We start from the raw sequence: 22411 nt of genomic DNA, 5'->3' as shown, positions 1-22411 counted from the left end.
TACAACTTTCTTTTTGCCTTCAGAATTTGTCCCATGCTTTCTTTCTTCCCTTCTAGTACATTAGGACAAATTTATCTTTCTTAACCAACCAACAAAAATATTTCCATTCTTTATACCTTCCTTACTGAAAACTTACATTCTATCTTTCCTTGAATGCAGAGCTGTTTTCCTTATTAATTTCCAATAGCGTTAATTAGAACTTTTAACCATTAACAGACAAAAGGTAAGCAATTATGAATTGTCTTTTATATCAGCATTCTAAACACTTCATAATTTCCAGGAACACATCACTTTACAATAAAAGACCCAAAGACTTTTAGCATCTCTGCAATAAAAACCAAAAGCAGATAAACTTAGATGTTTAGCAACGTTTGTTCTATCCAATCCAAAAATTACCCAGATACTCAGATTTTTATCATTTGACTTAACTTGGCAAAACTCAAGATTGTTATCAAAAAGAATTTGAAGGTGGTTTTTTTTCCCAGTATACAGACCATAAAACAGTTATTGTACCCACTTTTATCTATTTAAACCGTTCGTTTCCAAGAATTATGTTCAGATTGATGAGGATTTTTAGGCTGCTTAATTTTAAAATGGCTTATGATGAGGATTTTTAGGCTGGTTAGTTTTAAAACTACAGATGAGATTCAGGCTCCAAGGAGTGGAATTTGTTTGCCCCTTTGTTGGGAAACATTTACATTTCTAAGGGAAACCTCTATCTGTGAAGCTGCCTCCCTCTCTATGCCAGGAAGAAGGGGGGATGGTCTTATCTCTAGAAACTCTTAATCAATGCCAGAGGCAAGAACTTAAGTTGGTTACTGTCTGGCAACCTCATGTAACTGACCCCCACTCCACCCCACCCCCACAAATCCTCCTTTGTCTTTAGCCGAGGATAAAATTCAAGCGGTGACTTCTGCCATTTACTTAATCCGGTTTGATTCTTATCTAAAAGTTGTGGGACCGCCAAATGGCCAGACTATATGGGCACTGATACCATTTTAACTTGTTTACATAGTCTTTGTCTTGTAAAGAGATAATTCACATAACTATGCCTTAAATTTAGCCTTACACTCCACCCAACTTTGCAGCAGCAGCAGCAGGAGCTCTGACTGCCCGTGGGTCCTGTCCCCACACACCAGCTCTGCCTGCCCATGGGTCCCGTCCCCATGCCAGCGGGGGCAGCAGAAACGGCGGCAGCGGAAGCTCTGACTGCCCATGGGTCCTGTCCCGATGCTACACTATTCTCTAAGTAAAAGAGCACTACTGCCAGATCTTAAGAGTCTAAGAAATCTTTCTTTCGACTCCTCAGCTCACCGACCCCGCATCACAGATTACCTACAAAAACCTCGTGAGACATTAGACAAAACTGGTACTCATTTAAAGCTATTATTTTGCTGACGAAATTCTAACAGACAACATGAACTTATTTGACTAGTAAACCCAGGCTGCATGTCTGCATCGTATGCAAATACCGACAACTCTGACAACAAGACTATTTTCAATCAAACCAACAAACTTAAACAAGCTTTCATTTACCAAAGGTTAATTCACAAGACGTTAACTTTGAAAGATACTGGGTTAATTTCTACTACATTTAGAATTTATGTAAGCACTTACTTTAAGCCAAAACTCTTGATTTCTCAGAAACTGGGTTTTAACTCAAATTACATTCCAGGTTGATCTACCTGTCCAACTGCATCACAAAGGCACAGAGAAACCCAAGTTTTCGATTTTACAGAAGGTCCAGGTTCTGGTCAGGTCCAGCCTGAACTTAACCTCGGCTTGGTGACAACAGAAGAGATGACGAGCAAAACAAAGAAAAGAAGAGATGAGATCAGACCTCGCCCTCATGGCCTCTTCCAGAGGGTTATCAAGATAAGAGTCACACAACAGTTCCTATGCTGGACACACAACCCCAGCAGGACAGTTCACAGAATAAATCACAGGTCTCCTACCCTTATAACTGACTCAGTAGGTGACCAAAATACTCAATGAGTCAACTGTCAAGAGAGGGCACCCCGCTTAGGGTTGCTGGGGGGATCAGGCCCAGAAACCCAAAGTTGGGGCTCCCAGGGGTGGAGCCTTTGACTCTTGAAAGATTTCTTTGTTTCCTGGTTGCAAAGCTAAAAAGGAGGCAAAAATGGCCATTGTAACTCTTAAGAGAGATGAAGACATTTGGGTTAGTTCTATTCAGAAAAACTTTTTGTAAGCACTTACTTTAAGTCAATGGAATAGAGCTCTTTAGAAAAGAAGGAGATGAGCTCTGAGATTCCAAAGGCAGCTGCAGGGGAGATGGAAGGGATAAGCGGGCTGGGACAGTTTCTGAATTTTTATCCTTTTTTAATTCAGTTACAGTCTCTGCCAATTTAAAGTTAGTCTCCAGTAAAGGATTCATTTTATCATTATTACGTTTTGAAGCCTCTAAATGCCAATCATAATAAGCTTCCCATTCTTTTGCTTTAGTTTTAGAGCCGGCTCTTTCTACTTGTGCGTGCAAATACAGGAGCTTTGAGATATCGAACGTTCCCCACTTTGGCCACTTAAGTCATTCTTAGTTAATCCTTCCCATTTTGTTAGATACTTGCAAGCATTGTTTCCATACAGGAAACCAGCTGGAGTTCTATTGGGAGGTCGTCCATCCGGGAGCTGGCCAGCTTTGAAAAGCACGGTTTTCCCATTTTCTTTTTGCTTGTCTGTTTTTCTTTTTAAATAAAGTCTGAACAACTTCTAAGGACAGTGTAGTGGGTCAGAAGTGTGCTGCTTGTGAGTGTTACTCCCCATAGAAAGGTCATAAACACTCTCTTACGTGCCTCGGTTTTTCCCTCCGTCCACATAATACTGCTGTGGGAGCTCGGAAGCGTGGGTGACCAGCCCTTATGTGTGTGTGTCTGGACGAGCCTGTAATTAATTACCGTGAATGAGTGGAGTTCCCTATGGGACCGCTGCACGTCTCGAGGATTGAGCCTCTGACACTCCGGCTGAGGTCCTTAGCCACCTAAGGGCGCCTTTTGGTAAAGGCCGGGAGGAGCAAGTGTCCCTTTTCTTGGGAGCTGAACAGGTTCAGTCTCTCATTTCTCTATCAAGCAGTTTGTTCAGACCTTATAAACACAATTCTTTCCAATTCAAAGCCAAATTAAAAGGACAACCAGCCCAGCTGACTCCAAGCTCCTCTGAGCCCCTGAGGCTTAGGAATTCTCTCTAGGTTTTTCTCCACCTATGAACTGTACCGGTACCCCTCAAAACCTCTAGTCCTAAGACCTTACCCAGCTCATATAAACTCTTGGACCGTCAACTTAAAGTAAGGAGGTCCGGGTTTCAGGAGAACTCACCAAGGTCACCTGAAGAATGCAGTGATCCGGGGGGCTCAATGGGCCCTTATTGATACCGAATGCTGGTTCAGTGTAGATTCCAGGTGGCCTCTGGTGGGTTTCTCTGAAATCCTGCCATGACTACTCCAAGAACTGTAAATGAAAATAATCCATAACCAATCTATAAATGAAAATTTGGGTGAGTTTATTCTGAGCTTAACTCTAAGGATTATAACCCGGGAGAGTCTTTCCACAAAGGAACAGAGCACTCCAAAGAGGTGGGGGGGGGTATACAGGGTCTTTATATACCCTTAAAGAGGATGTTTCACATGTGATTGGAATGTCCCTTTTACAATAGTCATGAGACTACTCTGTCAGCACAGCGATTGATGGAAATAGCAGGTAGGTCTTCTGTCTCAGTGAACACAGCAGGGTGGCAGTCTGTTGTCTCCAGCTGGGTGGTCTCAGGTGAGCTGGGAGGTGAGTGCAGCAATCAGTTCCTAGCTTAAGGAAAAATGCTAACATCGGGGGGAAGTTGCATCTTTATCTCAAGGGCCTTTGTTCTGGCCATAGGAAATGTCTAAGCAGATATGCAATGCATGCTCAATAGCCAGTTAGGCCCTTTTGGAGGAAAAAAAAAAAAGTCAGACCGGATTAGGTTTATACCAAATGGCTTCCTCATATACTCGAATATATCCTATTGCTTGCCATTTTTATTTGTCACATGTGTGGCACACACGTGACTCACTCGCTGCTGACACATGGCTCCCACCTACTCTGACGTGGCTGGCACGTGGATCACGCATGGCCCAGCCATGATTCACGAATGGCTCCCTTGTGGTTCATGTGTGGTTCCCACCTTGAACATGTGTGCTTCACACGTGTTTCCCATGTGGTTCAAGTGTGTCTCATGTGGTTCAGTCATGGTTCAGGGGTGGCTCCCAAATGGTTCAGGTGTAACCCAGGTTTGGCTCACATATGGCTCATGTGTGTGTCACCTATGGTTGAGGAGTGTTGCACCCATGATTCAGGTGTGGCTGACACGTGATTCAGGAGTTTGCAACACACGGCTAACACATTTCTGAGGGGAGGCTCATGTATGGCTGGGGCATGGCTCTGGCATGGTTGGCACGTGGCTCAGGCATGTCTGACATGACACTCAGGCGTTGCTGACATGTGTTTCAGGCATGGGATTCAGGTGTGTCAGACACGGCTTCCAGTGGTATGTGATGCTTCGTTCAGGCCGCAGTGACACGAACTTGCTGTGTGGCTGCCACTTGGTGTGTCGTAGTTGACACTTGGCTCAGGCGTGCCTGACATGTGGTTCAGATGTGGGTGACAGGTGATTCAGGTGTGGCTGACACTTTTCTGATGAGGGACTGACACATGACGCAGGCATGGCTCACACGTGACTCAGGCATTCATCGAACATTATCCATGTGTGGCAGGCATGTGGTCACACGTGGGACATGTGGTACAGGTTTGGCTCCCACGTTGCTGACACGTGGTGCCCACATAGTCACGGCTGGCACATGGCTCATGCATGCCTCAGCTGTGTTTCATATGTGGCTCACCTGAGGTTCATGTGTGGTTCAAGCATTCAACATGGCTGCATCCCACGTGGTCCAAATGTGGGTGCCTCCCATGTGCTTCAGGCATGGTTCAGTTGTGGCTCACACGTGGTTCCGATGTAATTCAGGCATGGCTCACACATGACTTGCATTGGTCACAAATGCTACAGGAGACTTTCATGCATGATTTAGGCATGGCTCACACATGGTTCAGGTGCAGCTCAGCCAAGGCTCACATGGGATGCAGGCACACCACAGAACTGGGTCACATGTGGCTGATGCATGATTCCGGCGTTTGTCACTCATGGCTCACACCCGGCTGAGGTGTGGCTCATGCATGGCTGTGGTGTTGATCAGGTGTGTCTCACACTTGATTGTGGCATGGTTGGCACGTGGTTCAGGCATGGCAGGCAGGTGGCTCCAGCGTGGCTGACACGTGCTTCAGGTCAGGCTGGCATGTGGTTAAATTGGGACTGGCACATGGTTCAGTCGTGGCTGGCATGTGACTTCGGCATGGCTGAGATGCGACTAAGGCCTGGCTCACACGTTTTTCAGACATGACTCAGGTGAGGCAGCCACATCACACAGGTGTGCCTGTCATATCATGCAGCTGTGGCTCACACTTGGTTCATGCCCGGCCGTCACGTGGCTCAGGGGTGGCTGGTGTGTGGTTCACGCAGAGGTGCCTGGTGTTTCAGGTGTGGCTGACACATGACGCAGGCATGGCTGACACATGACTCAGGCTTTCATCGCACATTATCTGAGCCTGGCAAACATGTGTTTCATGCATGGATTACATGTCATTCCTGTGTGACACACACATGTGACTCGCACGCTGCTGACAAATGGCTCCCACCTCCTCGGACATGGCTGGCACCTGGCTCACGCATGGCCCAGCCGTGTTTCATGAGTGTCTCCCTTGTGGTTCACGTGTGGTTCAAACCTTGAACGTGTGTGCTTCACACGTGTTTCACATGTGGTTCAAGTGTGCCTCACGTGGTTCAGTCATGGTTCATGTGTGCCTCCCATATGGTTCAGGTGTAACCCAGGTGTCGCTCAAACATGGCTCATGTGCATGTCACCTATGGTTGAGGAGTGCTTCACCCGTGATTCAGGCGTGGCTCACACGTGATGCAGGCATTGCTCAGCCATGGCTCACATGTAGTTCAGGGGCCAGGTCTGGCTGACACATGATTCAAGAGTTTGAAACACATGGCTAACATATGTCTCAGGTGAGGCTCACGCCATGCTGTGGCGTGGCTTTGGCATTGTTCGCACGTGGTTCAGGCGTGTCTGACACGAGTTTCAGGTGTTGCTGGCATGTGTTTCAGGCTTGGGGTTAAGACGTGTCACTCACAGGTTCCAGTGGTATGTGATGCTTCGTTCAGGCCACAGTGACACATGATTGCTGTGTGGCTGACACTTGGTGTGTCGCAGTTGACACATGGCTGAGGCGTGGCTGCCACATGGTTCAGATGTGGGAGACAGGTGATTCAGGTGTGGCAGGCACTTTACTGATGTGTGGCTGACACATGATGCAGGCATTGCTCACACGTGACTCAGGCGTTCATAGCACATTTTCAATGTGTGGAAGTCGTGTAGTCACACGTGGTAGATTTCGACCAGCTGTGGCTCCAACGTTGCTGACACGTGGTGCCCACATACTCAGTCACGGCTGGCACATGGTTCATGCATGCCTCAGCTGTGCTTCATGTGTGGCTCACCTGAGGTTCATGTGTGCTTCCAGCATTGAACATGTGTTCTTCACATGTAGTTCAAGGGTGCCTCACACGTGGATCCATCATGGTTCAGTTGTGGCTCACACATGGTTCAGATGTAATTCAGGCATGGCTCACACATGACTGGTGGGCGTCACAAGTGCTACAGGAGACTTTCACACATGATTGAGGCATGGGACACACATGGTTCAGTTGCAGCTCAGCCAAGGCTCACTCATGATGCAGCCACAAAACAGAACGGGGTCACATGTGGCTGACGCATGATTGAGGCATTTGTCACGCATGGCTCACACCCAGCTGAGGTGTGGCTCATGCATGGCTGTGGTGCTGCTTAGGCGTGGCTCACACTTGATTGTGGCATGGTTGGCACATGGTTCAGGCATGGCAGGCAGGTGGCTCAAGCGTGGCTTCCACGTGCTTCAAGTGAGGCTGGCATGCGGTTAAATTGGGACTGGCACATGGTTCAGTCGTGGCTGGCATGTGACTTCGGCATGGATGACATGAGACTCAGGCGTGGCTCACACGTTTTTCAGGCATGGCTGAGGCATGACTCAGGTGAGGCAGCGATGTGACACAGGCGTGCCTGTCACATCACGCAGGTGTGGATTGCACCTGGTACATGCATGGCCTTCACATGGCTCAGGGGTGACTGCTGCGTGGTTCCTGCATGGGTGCCAGGTGTTTCAGGTGTGGCTGACACATGACGCTGGCATGATGGACACGTGGCTCAGGCATTCATCGCACCCACATTCTCAGTCATGGCTGGCACATGGCTCATAAATGCCTCAGCTGTGTTTCATGTGTGGCTCATCTGAGATTCATGTGTGGTTCAAGCATTGAACATGTGCGCTTCCCATGTGCTCAGATGTGGTTGAAAGGTGCCTCACACGTGGCTCCAGCATGGTTCAGTTGTGGGTCACACACGGTTGAGATGTAATTCAGGCATGGCTCACTCATGACTTGTGAGCCTGAGAAATGCAACAGGTGACTTTCACACATGATTGAGGAATGGCTCACACATGGTTCAGGTGCAGCTAAGCCAAGGCTCACATGTGATGCAGGCACGAAAGAGAACACGGTTGCATGTGGATGACACACGATTCAGGACTTTGTCACGCATGGCTCCCACACGGCTGAGGTGTGGCTCATGAATGGCTGTGGTGCTGCTCAGTCATGGCTCACACTTGATTGTGGCATTGTTGGCACGTGGTTCAGGCATGGCAGGCAGGTGGCTCCAGCATGGCTGACACGTGCTTCAAGTGAGGCGGGCTTGTGGTTAAATTGGGACTGGCACATGGTTAAGTCATGGCTGGCATGTGACTTCAGCATGGCTGGGATGAGACTCAGGCGTGGCTCACACGTTTTTCAGGCAGGCTGACACATGATTCAGGTGAAGCAGTCACGTGACACAGGTGTGCCTATCACACCACTCAGGTGTGGCTCGCACCTGGTTCATGCATGGCCTTCACGTTGCTTATGGGTGGCTGGTGCGTGTTTCACACAGGGGTGCCGGGTGTTTCAGGTGTGGCTGACAAATTTTGCAGGCATGGCTGACACATGACTCAGGCATTCATCGCACATTATCCATGCCTGGCAGAAATGTTTTTCATGAATGGGGTACATGTCGTTCATGTGTGGCACAGACGTGACTCACTCGCTGCTGACACATGGCTCCCACCTACTCAGACGTGGCTGGCACGTGGCTGACACTTGGCCCGGCCATGATTCACGAGTGGCTCCCTTGTGGTTCACGTGTGGTTCACACCTTGAACATGTGTGCTTCACACGGGTTTCCCATGTGGTTTAAGTGTGTCTCATGTGGTTCAGTCATGGTTCAGGTGTGGCTCCCAAATGGTTCAGGTGTAATCCAGGTGTGGCTCACACATGGCTCATGTCCGTGTCACCTATGGTTGAGGAGTGTTTCACCCCTGATTCAGGCGTGGCTCACACGTGGTGCAGGCATGGCTCAACCATGGCTCACACGGAGTTCAGGCGAGCCTCAGACCGGGGCCAGGTATGGATGACACATGATTCAGGAGTTTGTCACACAGGCTAACACATGTCTCAGGTGAGGCTCACACCATGCTGGGGCGTGGCTCGGGCATGGTTGCCACGTGGCTCAGGCATGTCTGACATGAGATTCAGGCGTTTCTGGCATGTGTTTCAGGCATGGGATTAAGGCGTGTTGCACACAGGTTCCAGTGGTATGTGATGCTTCGTTCAGGCTGCAGTGACACATGCTTACTGTGTGGCTGACACTTGGTTTGTTGCAGTTGACACATGGCTCAGGCGTGGCTGCCATGTGGTTCAGATGTGGGTGACAGGTGATTCAGGTGTGGTTGGCAATTTTCTGATGCGGGGCTGATGAATGATGCAAGCATGGCCCACACGTGACTCAGGCATTCATTGTACATTATAAATGCGTGGCAGGCATGTGGGCACATGTGGGACACGTCATACAGGTGTGGCTCCCACCTTGCTGAAATGTGGCCCCCACATACTCAGTCATGGCTGGCACGTGGCTCATGCATGCCTCAGCTGTGTTTCATGTGTGTCTCACCTGAGGTTCATGTGTGGTTCAAGCATTGAACATGGGTGCTTCCCATGTGCTTCAGATGTGGTTCAAGGGTGCCTCACATGTGGTTCAGGCATGGTTCTGTTGTGGCTCACACAAGGTTCAGATGTAATTCAGGCATGGCTCACACATGACTTGTGTGGGTCACAAATGCTGCAGGAGACTTTGAGACATGATTTAGGCATGGCCCACACGAGGTTCAGGTGCAGCTCAGACAAGGCTCACACGTGAGGCAGGCATGCCACAGAACTGGGTCAAATGTGGCTGATGCAAGATTCAGGCATTTGTCCCGCATGGTTCCCACATGGCTGAGGTGTGGCTCATGCATGGTTTTGGTGCTGCTCAGGCGTGGCTCACACTTGATTGTGGCATGGTTGGCACTTGGTTCAGGCATGGCAGGCAGGTGGCTCTAGCGTGGCTGACACGTGCTTCAAGTGAGGCAGGCATGTGGTTAAATTGGGACTGGCACATGGTTCAGTCGTGGCTGGCATGTGACTTCGGCATGGCTGGGATGAGACTCAGGCGTGGCTCACACGTTTTTCAGGCATGGCTGAGACATGACTCAGGTGAGGCAGCCATGTGACACAGGTGTGCCTGTCACATCACGCAGCTGTGGCTCGCACCTGGTTCCAGCATGGCCTTCACATGGCTCAGGGCTGGCTGCTGCGTGGTTCACGCAGGGGTGCCAGGTGTTTGACGTGTGGCTGAAACAGGACGCAGGCATGACTCACACGTGACTCAGGCATTCATCGCACATTATTCATGCCTGGCAGACATGTGTTTCATGCATGGGTTACATGTCGTTCCTGAGTGGCACACACGTGACTCACTCGCTGCTGACGAATGGCTCCCACCTACTTGGAAGTGGCTGGCACGTGGCTGATGCATGGAGCAGCCATGTTTCACTAGTGGCGCCCCTGTGGTTCACATGTGGTTCAAACTTGGAACGTGTGTGCTTCACACGTGTTTCACAAGTGGTTCAAGTGTGCCTCACGTGGTTCAGTCATGGTTCAGGTGTAGCTCCCAAATGGTTCAGGTGTAACCCAGGTGTGACTCTCATATGGCTCATGTGTGTGTCACATATGTTTGAGGAGCGTTTCAGCTGTGATTCAGGTGCAGCTCACATGTGGTGCAGGCATGGCTCAAACATGGCTCACATGGAGTTCAGGCTAGCCTCAGATCTGGGACCAGTGTGGCTGGTACATGATTCAGGAGTTTGTCAGACATGGCTAACATAGGTCGCAGGGGAGGATCACACATGGCTGGGGCGTGACTCTGGCATGGTTGGCACGTGGCTCAGGCATGTCTGACAGGAGACTCAGGCGTTGCTGACATGTGTTTCAGGCATGGGATTCAGGAGTGTTGGATATGGGTTCCAGTCATAAGTGATGTTTCATTCAGGCTGCAGTGACACGTGCTTGCTGTGTGGCTGACACTTGGTGTGTCGCAGGTGACACATGGCTCAGGCGTGCCTGACATGTGGTTCAGATGAGGGTTACATGTGATTCAGGAGTGGCTGGGACTTTTCTGATGCGAGGCTGACACATGATGCAGGCATGGCTCACACGCGACTCAGGCATTCATCGCACATTATCCATGCATGGCAGGCATGTGGGCACACCTGGGAAATGTCCAGGTGTGGCTCACACGTTGCTCACACGAAGGCCCCACATACTCAGTCACGGCTGGCACGTGGCTCATGCATGTCTCAGCTGTGTTTCATGTGTGGCTCACCTGAGGTTCATGTGTGGTTCACGCATTCAACATGGCTGTTTCCCATGTGGTCCAAGTGTGGTTCAAGGGTGCCTCACATGTGCTTCCGGCAAGGTTCTCTTGTGGCTCTCATACGGTTCCTATGTAATACATGCATGGCTCAGACATGACTTGTGTGGGTCTCAAATGCTACAGGAGACTTTCACACATGATTTAGGCATGGCTCACACATGGTTCAGGTGCAGGTCAGCCGAGGCTCACACGTGATGCAGGCACGCCACAGAACTGGGTCACATGTGGCTGATGCATGATTCCGGCGTTTGTCACGCATCCCTCACACCTGGCTGAGGTGTGGCTCATGAATGGCTATGGTGCTGCTCAGGCATGGCTCACACTAGTTTGCGGCATGGTTGGCAGTTTCTTCAGGCATGGCCCGCATGTGGCTCCAGAGTGGCTCACACGTGCTTCAAGTGAGGCTGGCATGTGGTGAAATTGGGAGTGGCACATGGTTCAGTTGTGGCTGGCATGTGACTTCAGCATGGCGGAAATGAGACTCAGGTGTGGCTCACACGTTTTTCAGGCATGGCTGACACATGACTCTGGTGAGGCAGCCACGCGACACAGGTGTGCCTGTCACATCACGCAGCTGTGGTCTCACCTGCTTCATGCGCGGCCTTCATGTGGCACAGGGGTGGCTGGTGCGTGGTTCCCGCATGGGTGACAGGTGTTTCAGGTGTGGCTGACACATGACACAGGCATGGCTGACATGCGACTCAGGCATTCATTGCCCTTTATCCGTGCCCGGCTGACATGTGTTTCATGCATGGGTTACATGTCATTCACGTGTAGCACACATGTGACTCACTCACTGCTGACAAATGACTCCTGCCTCATAGGACGTGGCTGGCACGTGTCTCATGCATGCCTCAGCCTTGTTTCATGTGTGGCACACCTCAGGGTCATGTGTGGTTCAAGCATAGAACACGGGTGCTTCCCATGTGGTCCAGATGTGGTTGAACGGTACCTCAAATGTGCTTCCTGCACGGTTCAGTTGTGGCTCACTCACGGTTCCGCTGTAATTCAGGCATGGCTCACAAATGACTTGTGTGGGTCTCAAATGCTACAGGAGTTTTTCACACATGATTTAGGCATGGCTCACACATCGTTCAGGTGCAGCTCAGCCAAGGCTCACACGTGATGCTGGCACGCCACAGAACTGGGTCACATGTGGCTGAAGCATGATTCTGGGGTTTGTCACGCATGGCTCCCACACGGCTGAGGTGTGGCTCATGCATGGCTGTGGTGATGCTCAGGCGTGGCTCACACTTGTTTGTGGCATGGTAGGCACGTGGTTCAGGCATTGCTGGCATGTGGCTCAGCATGGCTGACACGTGCTTCAAGTGAGGCTGGCGTGTGGTGAAATTGGGTCTGGCACATGGTTGAGTTGTGGCTGGCATGTGACTTCGGCATGGCTGAGATGAGACTCAGGCATGGCTCACACGTTTTTCAGGCATGGCTGACAGATGACTCATTGAGGTAGCCATGTGACACAGTCGTGCCTGTGACATCACGCAGGTGTGGCTCGCACCTGGTTCATGCACGGCCTTCATGTGGCTCAGGGGTGGCTGGTGGGTGATTCACGCAGGGGTGCCAGGTGTTTCAGGTATGGCTGACACATGACGCAGGCATGGCTGACACATGACTCAGGCATTCTTAGCACATTATCCGTGCCCAGCAGACATGTGTTTCATGCATGGGTTACATGTCATTCATGTGTGGCAAACACGTGATTCACTCGCTGCTGACACATGGCTCCCACCTACTCTGTCGTGGCAGAAACATGGCTCACGTATGCCCCAGCCATGATTCACGAGTGGCTCCCTTGTGGTTCACGTGTGGTTCACAACTTGAACATGTGTGCTTCACACGTGTTTCCCATGTGCTTCACGTGTGTCTCATTTGGTTCAGTCATGGTTCAGGTGTGGCTCCCAAATGGTTCATGTGTAAATCAGGTGTGGCTCACACATGGCTCATGTACGTTTCACCTATGGTTGAGGAGTGTTTCACCCTTGATTCAGGCGTGCTCTCACGTGGTGCAGGCATGGCTCAGCCATGGCTCACATGGAGGTCAGGCGAGCCTCAGAGCGGGGCCAGGAGCGGCTGACACATGATTCACGAGTTTGTCACACATGGCTAATACTTGTCTCAGATGAGTCTCACGCCATGCCGGGGCATGGCTGTGGCATCATTGCCAGGTGGCTCAGACATGTCTGACACGAGATTCAGGAGTTTCTGCCATGTGTTTCAGGCATGGGATTAAGGCGTGTCACACACAGGTTCCAGTGGTATGTGATGGTTCGTTCAGATCGCAGTGACACGTGATTGCTGTGTGGCTGACACTTGGTGTGTCGCAGGTGACACATGGCTCAGGCGTGGCTGACATGTGGTTCGAATGTGGGTGACAGGTGACTCAGGTGTGGCTGGCAATTTTCTGATGTGGGGCTGATGCATGACTCAGGCATGGCCCACACGTGACTCAGGCATTCATCCCACATTACCCATGTTTGTCACGCATGGGGTCACACGTGGAACATGTCATACAGTTGCTGAAACACTGCCACGGAACTGGGTCACATGTGGCTGAGGCATGATTCAGGCATTTGTCATGCATGGCTCCCATACGGCTGAGGTGTGGCTCATGCATGGCGGTGTTGCTGCTCAGGCGTGGCTCACACTTGTTTGTGGCATGGTTGGCACATTCTTCAGGCATGGTCGACAGGTGGCTCCAGCGTGGCTGACACGTGCTTCAAGTGAGGCTGGCATGTGTTGAAATTGGGACTGGCACATGGTTCAGTTGTGGCTGGCATGTGACTTTGGCATGGCTGACATGAGACTCAGGCGTGGCTCACAAGTTTTTCAGGCATAGCTGACACATGACACAGGTGAGGCAGCCATGTGACATAGGCATGCCTGTCATATCATGCAGCTGTGGCTCCCACCTTGTTCATGTGTGGCCTTCACCTGGCTCAGGGGTGGCTGTTGCATGGTTCACACATGGGTGCCAAGTGTTTCAGGTAAGGCTGACACATGACACAGGCATGGCTGACACGTGACTCAGGCATTCATTGCACATTATCTGTGCCCGGCAGACATGTGTTTCATGCATGGGTTACATGTCGTTCACGTGTAGCACACATGTGACTCACTCACTGCTGACAAATGGCTCCCGCCTACTCAGACGTGGCTGGCACATGGCTCATGAATGGCCCAGCCATGTTTCATGACTGGCTCCCCTGTGGTTCACTTGTGGTTCAAACCTTGAACACGTGTGCTTCACACGTGTTTCACATGTGGTTCAAGTGTACCTCACATGCTTCAGTCATGGTTCAGGTTTGGCTCCCAAATGGTTCAGGTGTAACTCAGGTGTGGCTCACACATGGCTCATGTGCGTGTCCCATATGGTTGAGGTGTATTTGAGCCGTGATTCAGGCATGGCTCACACGTGGTGCAGGCATGGCTCAGCCATGGCTCACATGGAGTTCAGGCGAGCCTCAGACTGGTGCCACGTGAGGTTGACACATGATTCAGGAGTTTGTCACACACGGCTAACACACGTCTGAGGGGAGGCTCACGCATGCCGGGGGTATGACTCTGGCATGGTAGGTATGTGGCTCAGGCATGTCTGACACGAGAATCAGGTGTTGCTCACATGTGTTTCAGGCATGGGATTCAGGTGGGTCGGGCACGGGTTCCAGTGCTGTGTGGTCTTGAAGCCACAGTGACACGTGATTGTTGTGGGGCTGACACAAGGTGTGTTGCGGTTGATACATGGCTCAGGTTGGCTGATATGTGGTTCGGATGTGGGTGACAGGTGATTCAGGTGTGGCAGGCACTTTACTGATGTGGGGCTGACACATGATGCAGGCATTGCTGACACGTGTCTCAGGCATTCATTGCACATTATCCATAAGTTTCAGGCATGTGGTCACACATGGCACAGGGCATACAGGTGTGGCTCCCACGTTGCTGAAATATGGCTCCCACATACTCAGTCATGGTTGGCACGTGGTTCATGCATGCCTCAGCTGTGTTTCATGTGTGGCTCACCTGAGGTTCATGTGTGGTTCAAGCATTGAACATGGGTGCTTCCAATGTGGTTCAGATGTGGTCCAAGGGTGCCTCAAATGTGCTTCTGGCACAGTTCATGTGTCAGCCACATGGGAGCCAGTTCTGTGGCATGCCTGCATCATGTGTGAGCCATGGCTGAGCTATGCCTGAATTATGTGTGAGAGTGTCTTCAACCATATGGGACACAGACGAGTCATGTGAGACCCACGCCTGAATTACACCTGAACCATGTGTGAGACATGCAGGAACCCCATGGGAGAAACCCTTGAAAAACTTCAGAAGAACCTAAGAAACACACATGTTCCATGCTTGAACCACGCATGAACCACAGGGGAGCCACCCATGAGACACAGCTGAGCCATGTGTGAGCAACGTGGCAGCCATGACTGAGTATGTGGGAGCCACGTTTCAGCAACCTGTAGTCCCGTGGGAGCCACCCATGTACGACATGTGACTCCTGCTTATTCACCTTTCCGTCACACATGGATACTGGGCAATGAATGCCTGAGTCACGTGTCAGTCATGCCTGACACATGTGTCAGCCACACCGGAGTCCTGTTTCACACATGCCGGAGTCACATTTCAGCCTCGCCTGAACCACATGCCATCCAAGCATGCACCATGCACCAGCCACCCCTGAACCACACAAAGGCCATGCATGAACCATGTGTGAACCACACCTGCGTGACGCTTCAGGCATGCATGTGTCACGTTCCCACCTCACCTGAGCCATGTTGCAGCCACGCCTGAACAACGTGTGAGCCATGCGTGTGTCGAGGCTCAGCCTCACCAAGTAAGGTGCCAACCAGGCCCGAACCTAGTGCCAGTCACACTTGAAGCACAGGTCAGCCTCACTTGAAGCACGTGTCAGCCACACTGGCACAACTTGCCTGCCATGATTGAAGCACATGCCACCCATGCCAAAAACACATGTGAGCAACACCTGAGCAACACCACAGAAATGCATGAGCCACAATTGAACCATGAGTGAACCATGCGTGACCAAAGCTTGTATAATGTGACAGGCAAAGGGGAGCAAGTTCTGTGGCATGCCTGCATCACGTGTGAGCCATGACTGAGTTAACCCTGAACCACGTGTTAGAGTGTCATCAAACATATGTGACCCAGATGAGTCGTGTCAGATCCACGCATGCATTACACCTGAACCATGTGTGAGCCATGCAGGAACCACTTTGGAGACACCCTTGAACCACATCTGAAGAAGATGGGAAACACACATGTTCCATGCTTGAAACATGCAGGAACCACAGGGGAGCAACACATGAGACAGAGTTGAGCCATGCGTGAGCCAACTGGCAGCCATGATTGAGTATGTGGGAGCCACGTTTCAGCAACCTGTAGTCCCGTGGGTGCCACCCATGCACGGAATGTGACTCCTGCGTGATCACCTTTCCGTCACACATGGATACTGTGCGATGAATGCCTGAGTCACATGTCAGCCATGCCTCCCACATGTGTCAGCCACACCGGAGTCCTGTTTCACACATGCCGGATTCACATTTGAGCCACACCTGAACCACATGCCAGCCATGCGTGCATAAAGCACCAGCCAGCCCTGAACCACATGAAGGCCATGCATGAACCATGTGTGAACCACACCTGCATGACATGTCAGGCACGCCTGTGTCACGTTTATACCGCACATGAGTCAGGTGTCAGCCAAGCCTGAACAACGTGTGAACCACGCCTGTGTCAAGGGTCAGCCATGCCAAGTCACGTGCCAGTCAGGCCTGAAACAAGTGCCAGTCACACTTGAAGCACAGGTCAGCCTCACTTGAAGCACGTGTAGCCAAGCTGGCACAACTTGCCTGCCATGATTGAAACATGTGCCACCCATGAAAAAACACCTGTGAGCCACGCCTGACCAACACCACAGACATGCATGATACACTCCTGAATCATGTGTGAGCCATGTGTGACCAAAGCCGGTATCATGTGTCAGCCACATGGGAGCCAGTTCTGTGGCCCGCCTGCGTCACGTGTGAGCCATGGCTGAGCTGCGCCTGAACGACGTGTGGGAATGTCCTCAACCATATGTGACCCAGACGAGTCATGTGAGATCCACGCCTGAATTACACCCAAACCATGTGTGAGCCATGCAGGAAACACATGGGAGACACCCTTGAACCACATCTGAAGAACCTGGGAAACACACATGTTCCATGCTTGAAGCACGCATGAACCACAGGGGAGTCACCCATGAGACACAGCTGAGCCACGCGTGAGCCATGTGGCAGCCATGACTGAGTATGTGGGAGCCAAGTTTCAGCAACCTGTAGTCCCGTGGGAGCCACCCATGTACGGCATGTGACTCCTGCGTGATCAGCTGTCCATCACACATGGCTACCGGGCAATGAATGCCTGAGTCACGTGTCAGCCGTGCCTGACACATGTATCTGCCACACCGGAGACCTGTTTCACACATGCTGGAGTCATATTTCAGCCACGCCTGAAGCACCTGCCACCCATGAGTGCACCCTGCCCCACTCACCCCTGAACCACACGAACGTCATGCATGAACCATGTGTGAACCACATCTGTGTGACTTGTCAGGCACGCCTGTGTCACGTTTATACCTCACCTGAGTCACGTGTCAGCCAGGCCTGAACAACGTGTGAACCACGCCTGTGTCAAGTCTCAGCTGCACCAAGTCATGTGCCAGCCAGGCGTGAACAAAGTGACAGTCACACTTGAACCACAGGTGAGCCTCACTTGAAGCACGTGTCAGCCACACTGGCACAACTTGCCTGCCATGCCTTACCACGTGCCACCCATGCCAAAAACACATGTGAGCCGCACCTGACCAACATCACAGACATGCATAAGCAACACCTGAACCATGTGTGAGCCATGCGTGACCAAAGCCTGTATCATGTGTCAGCCGCAGGTGTTCCAGTTCTGTGGCACTCCTGAATCACGTGTGAGCCATGGCTGAGATATGCCTGAACAACGTGTGGCATTGTCCTAAGCCATATGTGACACAGACGAGTCATGTGAGATCCACGCCTGAATTACACCCGAACCATGTGTTAACCATGCAGCAACCACATGGGAGACACCCTTGAACCACATCTGACGAACCTAGTAAACAGACATGATCCAAGCTTGAAGCAGGCATGAACCACAGGGGAGCCACTCATGAGACACAGCTGAGCCATGAGTGAGCCACGTGGCAGCCATGACTGAGTATGTGGGAGCCACGTTTCAGCAACCTGTAGTCCCGTGGGAGCCACCCATGTACGGCATGTGACTCCTGCGTGATCACCTTTCCATCACACATGGCTAGTGGCCGATGAATGCCTGAGTCACGTGTCAGCAAAGCATGACACATGTGTCAGCCACAATTGAACCCTGTTTCACACATGCTGAAGTCACATTTCAGCCATGCCTGAACCACCTGCCACCCATGTGTGCACCATGCACCAGCCACCCCTGAACCACACAAAGGCCATGCATGAACCATGTTCGAACTACACCTGCTTGACATGTCAGGCACGCCAGTGTCACATTTCCACCTCACCTGAGTCATGTGTCAGCTTGGCCTGAACAAAGTGTGACCCACGCCTCTGTCGAGGCTCAGCTGTGCCAAGTCACGTGCCAGCCAGGCCTGAACCAAGTGCCAGTCACACTTGAAGCACAGGTCAGCCTCACTTGAAGCACGTGTCAGCCACACTGGCACAAGTTGCCTGACATATCTGAACCGTGTGCCACACATGCCAATCACACCTGTGAGCCACGACTGACCATCACCACAGACATGCATGAGCCACACCAGAACCATGTGTGAGCCATGTGTGAACAAAGCCTGTATCATGTGTCAGCCACAGGGGAGCCAGTTCTGTGGCACGCCTGCATCACCTGTTAGCCATGGCTGAGCTATGCCTGAACCACGTGTGAGAGTGTCCTCAACCATATGTGACCCAGACGAGTCGTGTGAGATCCACGCCTGAATTACAGCGGAACCATGTGTGAGCTATGCAGTAACCACTTTGGAGACACCCTTGAACAACATCTGAAGAACCTGTGAAACACACATGTTCCATGCTTGAACCACGCATGAACGACAGGGGAGCCACCCATGAGACACAGCTGAGCCATGCGTGAGCCACGTGGCAGCCATGACTGAGTATGCAGGAGCCAAGTTTTGGCAACCTGTAGTCCCGTGGGGGCCACCCATGTATGGCATGTGACCCCTGCATGATCACCTTTCCATCACACATGGATACTGGGTGATGAATGCCTGAGTCACATGTCAGCCATGCCTCCCACATGTGTCAGCCACACCAGAGTCCTGTTTCACACACGCCGGGGTCCCATTTCAGCCACGCCCGAACCACCTGCCACACATGCGTGCACCATGCACCAGCCACCACTGAACCACACGAAGGCCATGCATGAACCATGTGTGAACCACACCTGCATGACGTGTCAGGCAAGCCTGTGTCACGTTTCCACCTCACCTGAGTCACGTGTCAACATGCCTGAATAACGTCTGAACCATGACTGTGTCAAGGCTCAGTCGCGCCAAGTCACGTGCCAGCCAGTCCAGAAACAAGTGCCAGTCACACTTGAACCACAGGTCAGTCTCACTTGAAGCACATGTCAGCCACACTGGCACAACTTGCCTGCCATGCCTGAAACACGTGCCAGCCATACCAAAAACACTTGTGAGCCACGCCTGACCTACACCACAGACATGCATGAGAGACACCTGAACCATGTGTGAGCCTGCATGACCAAAGCCTGTATCATGTGTCAGCCACATGGGAGCCAGTGCTGTGGCATGCCTGCGTCACGGGTGAGCCATGGCTGAGCTATGACTGAACCACGTGTGAGAGTGTCCTCAACCGTATGTGACCCAGACGAATCGTGTTAGATCCACGCCTGAATTACACCCGAACCATGTGTGAGCCATGCAGGAAGCACATGGGAAACACCTTTGAACCACATCTGAAGAACCTGTGAAACACACATTTTCCATGCTCGAACCACGCATGAACCACAGGGGAGCCACCCATGAGACACAGCTGAGCTATGATTGAGCCACATGGCAGCCATGAGTGAATATGTGGGAGCAAAGTTTCAGCAACCTGTAGTCACGTGGGAGCCCCCCAGGTATGGCATGTGACTCCTGCGTGATCACATTCCATCACACATTGATACTGGGTGTTGAATGCCTGAGTCACATGTCAGCCAGGCCTGAAACATGTGTCAGCCACACCAGAGTCCTTTTTCACACATGCCGGAGTCACATTTCAGCCTCACCTGAACCACCTGCCTCCCATGCGTGCACCATTCACCAGCCACCCCTGAGGCACACGGAGGCCACGAATGAACCATGTGTGAACCACACCTGTGTGATGTGTCAGGCACGCCTGTGTCATGTATCCACCTCACATGAGTCACGTGTCAGCCACGCCTGAATAACGTGTGAACCACGCCTGTGTCAAGGCTCAGCCGCACCTAGTCACATGCCAGCCAGTCCAGAAACAAGTGCCAGTCACACTTGAAGCGCAGGTCAGCCTCACTTGAAGCACGTGTCAGCCATACTTGCACAACTTGCCTGCCGTGCCTGAAACACGTGTCACCCATGCCAAAAACACATGTGAGCCATGCCTGACCAACACCACAGACATGCATGAGACACTCTTGAACCATGAGTGAGCCATGCGTGACCAAAGCATGTGTCATGTATCAGCCACAGGGGAGCCAGTTCTGTTTGCACATATGCCTCACATGTGAGTCATGGCTCACCTATGCCTGAACAGCGTGTGAGGGTGTCCTCAACCTTATGTGACCCAGACGACTCATGTGAATTCCACGCCTGAATTATACCTGAACCATGTGTGAGCCATGCAGGAAACACATGGGAGACACCCTTGAACCACATCTGAAGAACCTGGGAAACACACATGTTCCATGCTTGAACCATGCATGAACTGCAGGGGAACCACGATCAGACACAGCTGAGCCATGCCTGAGCCACGTGGCAACCATGACTGGGTATGTGGGAGCCACGTTTCAGCAACCTATAGTCACGTGGGAGCCACCCATGTATGGCAAGTGACATTTGTGTGACCACATTTCCACCACACATGGCTACTGGGCGATGAATGCCTGAGTCACCTGTCAGCCATGCCTGACACGTGTCAGCCACACAATAGTGCTGTTTCACACATGCCAGAGTCACATTTCGGCCACGCCTGAACCTCCTGCCACCCATGTGTGGACCATGCACCAGCCACGCCTAACCACACGAAAGCCCTGCATGAACCTTGTGTGAACCACACCTGCATGACCTGTCAGGCACGCCTGTGTCACGTTTCCACCTCACCTGAGTCATGTGTCAGCCACGCCTGAACAACGTGTGAACCATGCCTGTGTCAAGGCTCAGCCGCTCCTAGTCACGTGATAGCCAGGCCTGAACCAACTGCCATTCAAATTTGAACCACAAGTGAGCCTCACTTGAAGCACGTGTCAGGCACACTGGCACAACTTGCCTGCCATGCCTGAACCACGTGCCACCCGTGCCAAAATCACATGTGAGCCATGCCTGACCAACACCACAGACATGCATGAGCCACACCTGAACCATGTGTGAGCCATGCGTCACCAAAGCCTGTATCATGCGTCAGCCACATGGGAGCTAGTACTGTCGCACACCTACATTACGTGTGAGGCATGGCTGAGCTATGCCTGAACCACGTGTGAGAGTGTCCTCAACCATATGTGACCCAGAGGACTCGTGTGAGATCCACGCCTGAATTACACCCGAACCATGTGTGAGCCATGCAGGAAGCACATGGGAGACACCCTTGAACCACATCTGAAGAAACTGTGAAGCACACCTGATCAATGCTTGAAGCACACATGAACGACAGGGGAGCCACCCATGAGACACAGCTGAGCCATGCATGAGCCACGTGGCAGCCATGACTGAGTATGTGGGAGCCAAGTTTCAGCAACCTGTGTTCCCGTGGGGGCCACCCATGTACGGCATGTGACCCCTGCGTGATCACCTTTCCATCACACATGGATACTGGGCGATGAATGAGTGAGTCACGTGTCAGCTATGCCTGACACATGTGTCAGCCACACCGGAGTCCTGTTTCACACATGCCAGAGTCCCATTTAAGCCACGCCTGAACCACCTGCCACCCATTTGTGCACCATGCACCAGCCACCCCTGAACCACACTAAGGCCATGCATGAACCAAGTGTGAACCACACCTGCATGACGTGTCAGTCACGCCTGTGTCATGTTTCCACCTCACCTGAGTCACGTGTCAGCCATGCCTGAACAACGAGTGAACCACGCCTGTGTCAAGGTTCAGCCGTGCCAAGTCACATGCCAGC

This window comes from Equus przewalskii, chromosome 29 (assembly GCF_037783145.1).
Source record: "Equus przewalskii isolate Varuska chromosome 29, EquPr2, whole genome shotgun sequence".
In the NCBI taxonomy this organism is placed as follows: domain Eukaryota; kingdom Metazoa; phylum Chordata; class Mammalia; order Perissodactyla; family Equidae; genus Equus; species Equus przewalskii.
Note: the sequence above shows the minus strand (reverse complement) of the source record.